The sequence below is a fragment of the Phocoena sinus genome, chromosome 4 (assembly GCF_008692025.1).
Source record: "Phocoena sinus isolate mPhoSin1 chromosome 4, mPhoSin1.pri, whole genome shotgun sequence".
Classification (NCBI taxonomy): Eukaryota; Metazoa; Chordata; class Mammalia; order Artiodactyla; family Phocoenidae; genus Phocoena; species Phocoena sinus.
Window position 1 is genome coordinate 12217593 of NC_045766.1, and position 12138 is coordinate 12229730.

General features: G+C 40.4%; 1 non-coding gene across 1 annotated transcript; it reads right to left on the reverse strand.

Moving 5' to 3' along the window:
- Positions 1 to 3404: 3404 nt before the first annotated feature.
- On the reverse strand, positions 3405 to 3511 carry LOC116753772. Its single transcript, XR_004349868.1, has one exon. It is a non-coding gene; the product is annotated as a U6 spliceosomal RNA (small nuclear RNA).
- Positions 3512 to 12138: the final 8627 nt, after the last annotated feature.

Consider the following 12138-nt stretch of genomic DNA (forward strand, 5'->3'; position numbering starts at 1 on the left):
CCACTCACCTGTCTCCCTCTGGCACCCCCTGCAGGCGGAGCCTAGTAGGGAGCAGCTGGCAAAGCGAAAATATGGTCAGCAGAGTCGGGCTCAGCATCCTAAAGCAGAGTAGGGAGGAGTGGGTTTGGAGCTGAGGCAGTAGCTTTGTAACTGCACAGCATGCCAGCCCACCACGTCAGAGGCCTTCTTGGAGCAGACCTGGGTTATGTGCTTCTTGGTGCTCCATGAAACCTGAGCAGTTCCTTCAGCATCCTTGGTGGAAAAGAGCCTTGACATTCAGTGGTCCTGGGACAGGCCTTTCTCTAAGCTCCCCCTTCATATTTCTTTTAAGTCATCCATATAAAGGTGTAAAGACCTATATGGCTTTCTATGTGTGTATATGTAAAGATAACTCTCAAAAAGCTGTTTGTTTTCCACACTGAGGTGAGAGGTTGCCAGTTTCTCTGGTATTGCTCATGTTCCTTATAGAAATATTTTGCAATAATAATGGTAAAACTTTAGTTTTTTGGTCAAAAACTGACTAGTATGTGTGTACACATGCATATATTTATCATCATTTCTTTCATTTTTTTCTTATTATATTTAGGGTAGAAAAGGATGTTGAGCACTATAAAAACCTCATTAAGAAAATCATAGTAGGGACTTCCCTGGTGGTCCAGTGGTTAAGACTTCGCCTTCCAATGCAGGGGGTGCTGGTGCAGGGGATCCCTGGTTGGGGAGCTAAGATCCCACATGCCTCATGGCCAAAAAACCACAACATAAAACAGAAGCAATATTGCAACAAATTCAATAAAGACTTAAAAGTAAAGTGGTCCACATTAAAAAAAAAAAAGAAAATCGTAGATAATAGTAAATGTTGAACACATATCAATATTTTAAATGTTGTATTCGGTGTCATGAAATTATAGAAAAATAAGAGTTTCAATTATCTGTAAAATGCACCTATATTGATATATTTATTTGCATCTGGGTTTTGGCAACATCAGATATGCTACTTCTCTCAGAAGCCTGGAAAATTTACCTTTGGGAATTTGAAACGATAACAGGAATTTAGAGAGATATTTTCTTCTAAATCCTATCTCCTGTGGACTAATACTTTTGATACTGTGGTTTGCTCTGTGAGTGAGGAACTATATTAAACTAAAGAAATCCTGTGTCACACACACACACACACACACACACACACACAAGCTGTTTGTTTTCTTTCTTACACCAGGTAGACAATCGTTTTGTGGTTATTATAAACATAGAATTCAAACATCCTAATTTCTTGAAAAAGGAAAGAAACATTATGCCTCTCTGATTTTCTACTCAAATAGAACTTTTTAATGCAAATGAAAGCATGAATCAAGCATAAAACAACCTAACTGCTAACCATCATATACTTTAATGATCCCTAATTAGAGCAAAATTTAAAGTGAATACAAGCACATTACAAATTTTTCTCATGGATCCTTAATTTGTATCTATCACTCAGAAAGCTGGCCCTGCATATCCCCAGGGCTTTAGAGGAATACAACACTCACTCACATCAAACCTATTTCTTAAATGCAAACACCTTTCTAGGTATAAACACAGAGGATACATTGAAGAGCTTCATCAGGTGACAGAATTCTTAAGACCTGTGCTTGTCTGAGTCTTGTCATATTGATTATGTTTTGAAAAGGAGAACAAGCATCAACTAGTTTTCCTAAAGCTTCAACCTGGAGTTCTTGTTTGTATAGTGATTGTGTGTGTGTGTGTGTGTGTGTGTGTGTGTGTGTGTGTGTGTGTGTGTATTCTTGGGTATCATCTGGGCTCCCTATCCTTGGGCAGGAGCTGAGAGAGGGAACAGCTAGCCTGCCAGCACCATGCACTTGTCTGGCTTGGATCAGAGAGGTGAAAAATGTTCCTGTCAACTGCAGCTTGTGAATTTTTGTAGCGTTTAAACTTCTCTTGATTTGCAAGGACTGATGGTAGAGAAATGATCACACAGGAAGAATTAAACGTGAAAGCGTCCTGGTTCCTAAACATACATTAACAACCTTAGCTTTGCCAGATGTAACGCTTCAGAAAATATCTCGGTGGAACACGTGGAGGTTGTAGAGGAGCTTTCAAGTGGTTTAATCCCAAGGGAAGTTGCAGTGCTGTAAAGCCCAACTGAAACTACACACGTTAATGCTGGGCCTTCCGGCAGTAGCTCCGTTTTGTTCTTCTCATCCGATAAAGAAAGTAATGGGCAGGGCCTCTATCCCTCCAGCTGCAGGCTATGGGCACCCTCGACTGAACCAAAGGCAGGTAATTGTCACTTAAACATGGGACAGTGTCAGCGATACCAGGTATTACATAAATCAAGGAAATATTGAAGGACTCTGTGTGACAGAAGTTATTATTGACTTTTGGAGATGAAGCAAATAAAATACGATCTGATTTAAAAGTAAGGGTTCCTGTAATAGTGGGGAAAGTAAGCATAGGTTTAATGCAACATTGTTTGGTCCTTGTGCTGCTGTGGGCCAGGCTGGATCTGGTGGATGAAGCAAGCAGTGATAGGCTGAGCCAGCTTGTTATTTTATCACCTTGTAACATTTGCAGGGGGCGTTCCTGGCTCTAAACAGTAATGCTCACCTGCTCCCCACTGATTGCTGATGCTTCTGCTTGTTGTTTCTGGCAGGGAGCTTTGTCAACTAAGTCCTGGTCCTCAAAGTGTAGGCCTAGACCAGTAGCATCAGTGTCACCTGGAAGCCCATTAGAAATGCAGAATCTCAGGCCCCACTCTAGTACTATGGAATCAGAATCTGCATCTTAAACAAGGATCCTCCACAAATCCTTTCTATGCCCATGAAAATTAGAGACACATCCAAATTGTCCTCACCCATGTCCGACTTGCCCACACTGCAGATTTCTGTGCACTGTATTCCCCCCAACAGTCTGCTTCCGACTTTTGTTCCTGCTTTCTCAAGATATATTTGACATGTAACGTTGTGTAAGGTTAAGGTGTACACTAAGAGAATTAAACTAATAGTTCATTAGTCTGTGGTGGCTCTGATGCTGATGCAGCCAACATCAGCAAACCAAAATCTAATCCTATAAATGCCTCAAGGTTACGGAATTGAAACCTAGGGACAACCGAGCACAAACTGCCAATCAGGCTTGAAGCTGCAGCCAGTCAATGATTTCCTCACTGTGCTTCCACCTTTTCTCTGTAAATGATCTCCCTGAGCTCCTGTCAGTGGAGGCTCCTCACCACTTCTGATTTAGCACCACTCCATTCAAATCTATTTTTGCTCAATAAACTCTTAAATTGTTCAATATGCCTTAGTTTATCTTTTACCATGTACAAGGTGATGATTTGATACATGTACATCATGATTTGATACACTTACCACAATAAGGTTAGTGAGCACACGCTCACCTCACAGTTACCGTAAAATATGGAGCACGTCACAGAACTGCACGTCATCCTTAGGCAGGGGCCATGCTGCCCTCCTCTGTGTGGGTCCAGTTTCAGCCTATGTCCTCCCAGAGGGAGCACCCTACTTCCAGCTAAGCCCATTTCCTGTTCTCTTCTAATTCTCTAACTGCCACATGAATTCTTCACTGGCCTTCACTTTAATGTTCCCCCGTCTCTCCTCCCATTAGATCAAATAATAAGATGGGAAGGAAGAAAGGAAGGAAGGGAGGGAAGGAGGGATGGAAGGGAGGAACGTGGAGGGAAGGAAGGGAAGGAGAAGGAAGGATGGAAGAAAAGAAAAAAGGCAGGAAGGAGGGAAGGAAGACAGAGTGAGAAGGGCTTAGGGAAGGAGGGAGGGAGACCCAGTTTTCATGGCTCCATGTGTTGCAGGAGCTCATGAGCTCTGTTTCAAATACATCCATGCAAATATATCCCATCCCCTATTTCCATTTTAAAATGAAGCAGTGCCTTCATACAGTGTTCATTGGGGTAACAATTTGGAGGGCACTTTGCCAAAGTTTATTCAAGTTCTTAAAGTGAACATTCTCTTTGATCCAGCAATTTCAGAATTTATCCCACAAATGTACTTGAATAAATGCACAGAAATGTTTGTCAAAAGTATCTATCACAGGGTTGTTTAATAGCAAAAAGCTATAAATAGCTTAAAGTATCAATACAAGTTGTTTTGAAAAATCAATGCATGTCTCTGCAATGGAATAGTATCCCGGCATGAAAATGAACTGAGGAAGGTTTGCGTGTGCTTCTGTGGTGAGCTGTCTAGATTATGTTGTTACCTGAGAAAAAGAAGGTGCCAGACAATATGCATATTACCCCATGCATGTTATTTTTAGTGTGTGTGTACGTGTGTATGTTTATAAAACATAGTTACTAACTTACTGTATTTGTATCCAATAGAATTCTACAGCCATTACAAACATTACTTTGGCAGAATTTTGAATACTTGGGACATCTTTGTGATGTGATGTTAAGTTTAAAAAAAAAAGCAGGACATTAGTGTCATGGTTTTTCTCTCCCTCCTTACTTGAGCATTTTCCAATGTTATTAAATATTCCCCAAAAGATCATTTATTTATCTATAATATTATATCCTACTCTTGGGTTTTTAAGTTGTTTTCAGTTTTTCCAACTCATATACAATGTTGACAAACTTTTTTTTACCTGATGTTGCTTTTGAATTTCAGGCTCTCTCCTAATATAAATGTCTTGTAATTACTGGTTCATAGGGTATGTGATTTTATTATAATTATTTGTTCATAGGATGTGATCCTTGATATTTATTGCCAACTTGGTTTCTGTAATCCACAAAGATTTTTAATGTAATATTTTCAATTTTTGTTAATGTGATTAGTTATTAAAAGTCATCATTTGTTCCACAAATTTTGAAATTTGGCAAAAAACAGTTATTGATGTCTACTGTGTGCCAAGCTGCCTTGAAGCCACTGGGCACATCATCACGAATAAGACGTGGTCTCCACCTTCAACTCAAAGTGTGATCCCAGGACAGCACACATAATTAGAATGTGATGCAATTTGGCCGATCATAGAATTATGCCCAGCGTGCCATGGAACACAGCAGGCCTATAGTGTAACTGTGACAATTAACCCAGAAAGGGATGAGATTCTTACACTTCACTTTGATGTTTCTTCTCTCATGTTCCAGCTAAAGACTGATGCTAATGTAGAGAGGGGGGAGTTTTCTTTTCATACTCCTGTCAGAGTTCAAGTATTAACTACACCTGACATAAAAAGGAAGTAGACAATAAACTTACCTTAGTTTGTATGTCAACTATCTATATTTCTGTGTCACCATTTATATATTTCACAGATGCAGAGGATTATAAACCTCCTTCTAGGACACATACATTCACCCTGAATCTATAACCAAACTTGACCTTCCCACAGCCCACGTCTCCCTGCCTGCTTAGAATAGAAAGATGGTTGTCTAGTCTTCAAAGCATTTGCCCCAACTTCCAAAAAATATCTCCAAATAAAAGAGACAACCCAGCCTCCACAAATAGCACTGTCAACCTTCTTAATATTTCTTAGGTCAAGAAATTCTTAACTGAAATATTCTAACTAGGTTGACTAAGTGAAATTGCCAATATTTGACTTTTTTAACTTGTAAAAGTAGCAATTTCATGTAGTTCAACTAAAAACTGCAATTTAATTCTTCCTGTTTCTTCCCAAGACTACCCATATATTAGAACTAATTGAAACTTCATTTCACACCAAATGATTTCTGCAGTATCTGCCCCAGATACAAAGAAAAGGTGGGAAAATTATTAACACAGGTTTATGCTTGTTTTTCACTCCTTAGTCAGATGATCAGTAAGATAAAATTAGAATACAGTATTTCCTAAATTGAAGGGAAAGAGGTTTCCTGCTTATTTAAGCAGAGACTTCTAGCTGATGCAGAATTAGGAGTCAGGGGCAAACATGGGCAAGCAAACCCAGCAAACTGCCAAACAAACTATAATTCATAATCTCCAACCCAAACAAGGCTGGCGTCCTCCTCTTAAGACAAACACGATGCTGAGAGTGTGCTATGAATCCAAGATTATTACTAATGTGAAGCTGTGCATCAGAGATTTAGGGAGAAGGAAAGAGAAGAGAGAGAGAGAGAGAGCACACGCTTCAGCCCAAAATTCATGAAGACCCCTTTTCTATTGCTTTTATCAGATTTAAATTCATATTGTAAAAAATTAAGTTTAGTAATTCTGTAGAGGGTGCTGGTATGGGAAGTGATGCCTTGGAGCTTGGAAAGCTGGCCTGATCCCGTAAAAGCATCAGCATTTTCTTCAAAAGCTATTTCATAGCTTGAAATGCTTTTTGGAGTCCTGCTATTCAAAGTGTAATCCACAGCTCCAGCCAGTGTTTCTCAGACTCTAAAGTGCATACGAATCACTTGGAGTCTTGTTAAATGGAGATTCTGATCCAGCGGGTCTGGGTAGGGCCTGAGAGCCTGCATTTCCAACCAGCTCCTGTGAGGGGTGATGCTGTAGGCAGGATCGTACTTTGAGTAGCACAGGTAAAACACCCTTCTGACGACCTTTTTTCCTCTTTCTAAACTGGCGATCTTGTCCTGCAGGTCACATACTGAACACTGAAGTCAAGAGGCCCCCCTCAGTGACCTTGCTCTCTCCTCATTCAAATCTTCCTGCCTGTAAAATGGGGCGAACAAACCTAGTGGAGGGGAGAATCTTAGACTTTCCTGGTAGAAGGAAATTTGGAGATTACCCTAATCCAACCCTTTCCCCTCCACCCCCCAGCCCATCTGTACCCTAAAGCCAGAACCTGAGATTTTGCCTACAGGTTTGCAGCTCTCAACCCATCCCATCGGACGTGGGAGAGCTCTTCAGGATAAGGGTCTCTTGCAGATATTTTCAAATAAGTGGAAGTAACTAAAAAAAACATTGCTCAAAATTTCTCACAAACCTCACCTTAATGAGGGGTCTCCTCCTTTGGTGTTAGGAAAGAAGACAAGAAACACAGCGTTTCCAGGTGGGAGGTGGTAGGGGATTCCTTCCTGCCTGGCCCTCTTTCCACAGCAGTAAAAGCACAGCTCAATCTTGATCTGCTCCCACCTGTCAAGAGCAGGTGTCAGCTTCAGTTATTGTTTTGCTGAAATTCATTTCAGTACTTTAATGATCCTCAGTGGAGAATGAGGTAGTGCTTCTCTTATCTCCACTGTTTTTCCTAAGGCCTGTGCCTCATGGGCTTTCCCAGGCTCTCTCTCCTCCCTCCGGCCCTCTTACTCTGGAATGTGTGTATCGTAAAATGTACTGTGATAAACCCATCTGCAGTCATCAAGGGAGAGGTATAATAAAGACAATGGATGAACATGTTTGAAATACGAAGTGAGGAAAATCATTTTTTTATTTATGGAGAAATATTTTAATGTGGGACATAAAATCAAATGTAACTATGCCTAGGGAGTCAGGACTAAAAAGGAATGTCCTCATTTAAAGAGTCGGCTCTCTTGTGTCCTTTGTAGTTGTTGTAACACCATTTTTAAGTCCAACAGGTCCTCTTGTCATTAAGGTCCTCAGTGACAGTTTAGCCAGTAAATTTCACATCACATGTGGGTGGCCATATAATTTATTGTCTAAACCAGGACCCTTTTGACAATGGAATGGGCACCATTGGTGATAGTGCTTCTGTGTAAGGCAGGCATTGAGACCATCTCAGGTTAACCAAGAGGTTCTGGAGGTTGAATTAATCACCAGTGCCTAGGGATTTAATCAACCATGCTGTGTAGTGAAGCCACCATTAAAATCCAAAGGGAGGGGTTTCAGAGAACTTCCAGGTTGGTGAAGCAGAATGCCTCCATGTGCCACCGTGCTGGGCTCCAAACTCCAAGAGGACTGAAGTTTCTTTGTTCTCGATCTCACCCTATGAATCTCTTCATCTGGCTGTTGGTTCCAGTGTTTTAATATCCTTGGTAATAAACCACTCATCTGCCGTGTGGCTGACAGGGTCTTGGTGCTCTGGCCGGGTGTCAGGCCTGAGCCTCTGAGGTGGGAGAGCTGAGTTCAGGACATTCATCCATCAGAGACCTCCTGGCCCCACATAATGTCAATTGGTGAGAGCTCTCCCAGAGATCTCCGTCTCAACACTAACCCGAGCTCCACTCAACAACCAGCAATCTACAGTGCTGGACACCCTATGCCAAACAACTAGCAAGACAGGAACACAACCCCACGCATTAGCAGAGAGGCTGCCTAAAATCATACTAAGTTCACAGACACCCCAAAACACACCACTGGACGCAGCCCTGCCCACCAGAAAGACAAGATCATGCCCCACCCACCAGAACACAGGCACCAGTCTCTTCCACCAGGAAGCCTACACAAGCCACTGAACCAACCTTACACACTGGGGGCAGACACCAAAAACAACAGGAACTGCGAATCTGCAGCCTGCAAAAAGGAGACCCCAAACACAGTAAGATAAGCAAAATGAGAAGACAGAAAAATATACAGCAGATGAAGGAGGAAGGTAAAAACCCACCAGACCAAACAATTGAAGAGGAAATAGGCAGTCTACCTGAAAAAGAATTCAGAGTAATGATAGGATGATCCAAATGATGATCCAAAATCTTGGAAACAGAATGGAGAAAATACAAGAAATGTTTAACAAGGACCTAGAAGAACTAAAGAGCAAACAAACAATTATGAACAACACAATAGATGAAATTAAAAGTACTCTAGATGGGATCAACAGCAGAATAACTAAGGCAGAAGAATGGATAAGTGACCTGGAAGATAAAATAGTGGAAATAACTACTGCAGAGCAGAATAAAGAAAAATGAATGAAAACAATTGAGGACAGTCTCGGAGACCGCTGGGACAACATTAAACACACCAACATTCAAATTATAGGGGTCTCAGAAGAAGAAGAGAAAAAGAAAGGGTCAGAGAAAATATTTGAAGAGATTATAGTTGAAAATTTCCCTAACATGGGAAAGGAAATAGTTAACCAAGTCCAGGAAGCACAGAGAGTCCCATACAGGATAAATCTAATGAGAAACATGCTTGGACACATATTAATCAAACTATCAAAAATTAAATACAAAGAAAAAATATTAAAAGCAGCAAGGGAAAGCAACAAATAACATACAAGGCAATCCCCATAAGGTTAAGAGCTGATCTTTCAGCAGCAACTCTGCAAGCCAGAAGGGAATGGCAGAACATATTTAAAGTGATGAAAGGGAAAAACCTACAACCAAGATTACTGTACCCAGCAAGGATCTCATTCAGATTTGATAGAGAAATTAAAACCTTTTCAGGTTAACCAAGACACGGTCCTCCTAATTATGGGCAGTTTTTATTCTGGGACCCAGTGACATTCTGGCATTTAGACATGAATCTGTCCAAGAAAAATTGCACCAGACAGCAATCAAACAGGCAAGGAAGAGTTTACTCAAGACTATTGCAATAGGGGAGAGAGACCTCCACGTTGACTTCCACGTTGACCTCCACGTTGAATACAACAGGGTCAGCTAGGGATGTGTAGCCAGTGGGCAGGGAGGGGTCAGTGGATGGAAGATTACTAAGGGGAATTGGTTAGGTATGAAGTGCATGGGAATACTTGCTGAGCTGGGCCCAGTGGGACAGAGACTGCAGCCAAGGATGAGGCCTGTTGAGGAGAGGATGGACTCAGAGGAGCCTGACTAAAGTTTAGTCAAAGAGGGAATTCTTACGGAATCTCATCAAATAACAGGGAGCTTTTAAAATTCATTCTTCTCCAAGGAAACCCATAGTTTCCCAACTGTAATAACTCACTCTTGTTCTGAGAAATTCTTCCAAACATATTTATGTTCTAATTTCTTTTCCTTTATGATTTTATTTCCCTTTGCAAATCCAATTCTTCTTGCATTTGATTAGAAAATCTAATTTATCTTCTGATGTTTGCTTCGACTCCAGCAAAGCTAGGGTGGAATTGACTTTTGAAAAATTAAGAATGTGGTTTGAATTGACCAAGGGAAGCACAGTCATAATTCAGCCAGGAAGGACTTACGAGTGGTCCACGTCTCATGGTGCATTGTTTAGTGGGTCTTAGTGAACAGAAGAAAAACCAAAGGATTTATTTATATTATATTGATTTCATATGTATGTCCATCATGGTGGAGACCGTTATAGGATTCACTCTGAAGCCCAGTGCTCACCACTGGGGAGGCCCCTTCCCCATCCTGGAATCACTTTCCTCGTCTATAAAATGAAGGTGTTCGATTAGATGACTCCTTGGTACTTTGCAGGGCTTTTCAAAAGTTCCATAATTCTGATTTTTAAATCATTCTTCCCTCTGTGGATTGCATCTGCTTATAAAATATCCACCTTGGAGCCATTATAAAGGATCAAATATGAGTGATGGTAAATCACTCTGAAAATAATGACTTTATGTAGGAACAGTGTCTGAAAGGCTTAGTTTTCCATGCATGTGTATATTTTGTAGTTTAAGGTATAATGAATCCAAGGAGGGTATGCAAGAATGTTCCCAGCAAATGTAAAATAAATAGCTAGTGGGAAGCAGCTGCACAGCACAGAGATCACTTCTGTGCTTTGTGACCACCTAGAGGAGTGGGATAGGGAAGGTGGGTGGGAGACACAAGAGGGAGGAGATATGGGGATATATGTATATGTATAGTTGATTCGCTTTGTTATAAAGCAGAAACTAGCACACCATTGTAAAGCAATTATACTCCAATAAAGATGTTAAAAAAAAAAAAAGAGTGTTCCCAGCAGCTTTGTTAGTAAAAGTGATAGTGAGGTGGGGGAGGGGTAGAGACAACGTGAAAGGTACTTCATCAGGAGAACAAATGCAGAATAGTGATGGAATGGGACACAGATAATCAGTGAGCTCCAGCATCAAAGGGGATAAATATCAACAACTTTGAGCAAAAAGGGCAAGAAAAAAAATAAGTATGATACCACTTAAATTGTAAAAACACACTGAACAGTGCTACTTGTTTTCAGGGTTACATACTTACATATATAATAAAAGTATTTTTTAAATGCTTGGTGATGATAAAACCAGATTCAGAATAGTGGGGATTGGGAAGGGCTTATAATTAGGGAGGGAATTCAGAGCTTCAGCTGCATTTGCTAATGCTTGAATCCTTAAACTGGGAGATAGATATGTGAGTGTTCATTGTATTGTACTTTACACATTTTTGTATATCTTAAAATATTTTATGACATCCTTGTAATAAAGTTGGGAGAGTTATGAAAAGCCATGGCATTCATTTGTTTGTAAAGATTAGAAAATGAGTCTCAACAAGTCGCTATAATTTTTTAGTAGCAAAGAGTAACGTGCATTTAAAAGCTCCATGCTACCTGTCCCTCAATTACAATATACCAAACAATCAAAACAAAACAAACAAACAACTTCCAGTGTACATATTGCCAAAAGAACTACTGGTCAGGTATCAGTGTTTGGAGTTGCAACTTCTTATGTTTCTTTCTTAACATCTTTATTGGAGTATAATTGCTTTACAATGGTGTGTTAGTTTCTGTTTTATAACAAAGTGAATCAGTTATACATATACATATGTTCCCCTATCTCTTCCCTCTTGCGTCTCCCTCCCACCCACCCTCCCTATCCCACCCCTCTAGGTGATCATAAACCACCTAGCTGATCTCCCTGTGCTATGCGGCTGCTTCCCACTAGCTATCTAATTTATGTTTGGTAGTGTATATATGTCCATGCCACTCTCTCACTTTGTCACAGCTTACCCTTCCCCCTCCCCATAACCTCAAGTCCATTCCCTAGTAGGTTTGTGTCTTTATTCCAGTCTTACACGTAGGTTCTTCATGATCCCTTTTTTTTTTTCCCCTTAGGTTCCATATATATGTGTTAGCATACGATATGTGTTTTTCTCTTTCTGGCTTACTTCACTCTGTATGACAGACTCTAGGTCCATCTACCTCACTACAAATAACTCAAATTTGTTTCATTTGATGGCTGAGTAATATTCCATTGTATATATGTGCCACATTTTTTTTATCCATTCATCTGTTGATGGACACTTAGATTGCTTCCATGTCCTGGTTATTGTAAATAGAGCTGCAATGAACATTTTGGTACATGACTCTTTTTAAATTATGGTTTTCTCAGGGTATATGCCAAGTAGTGGGATTGCTGGGTCCTATGGTAGTTCTATTTTTAGTTTTTTAAGGAACGTCCATA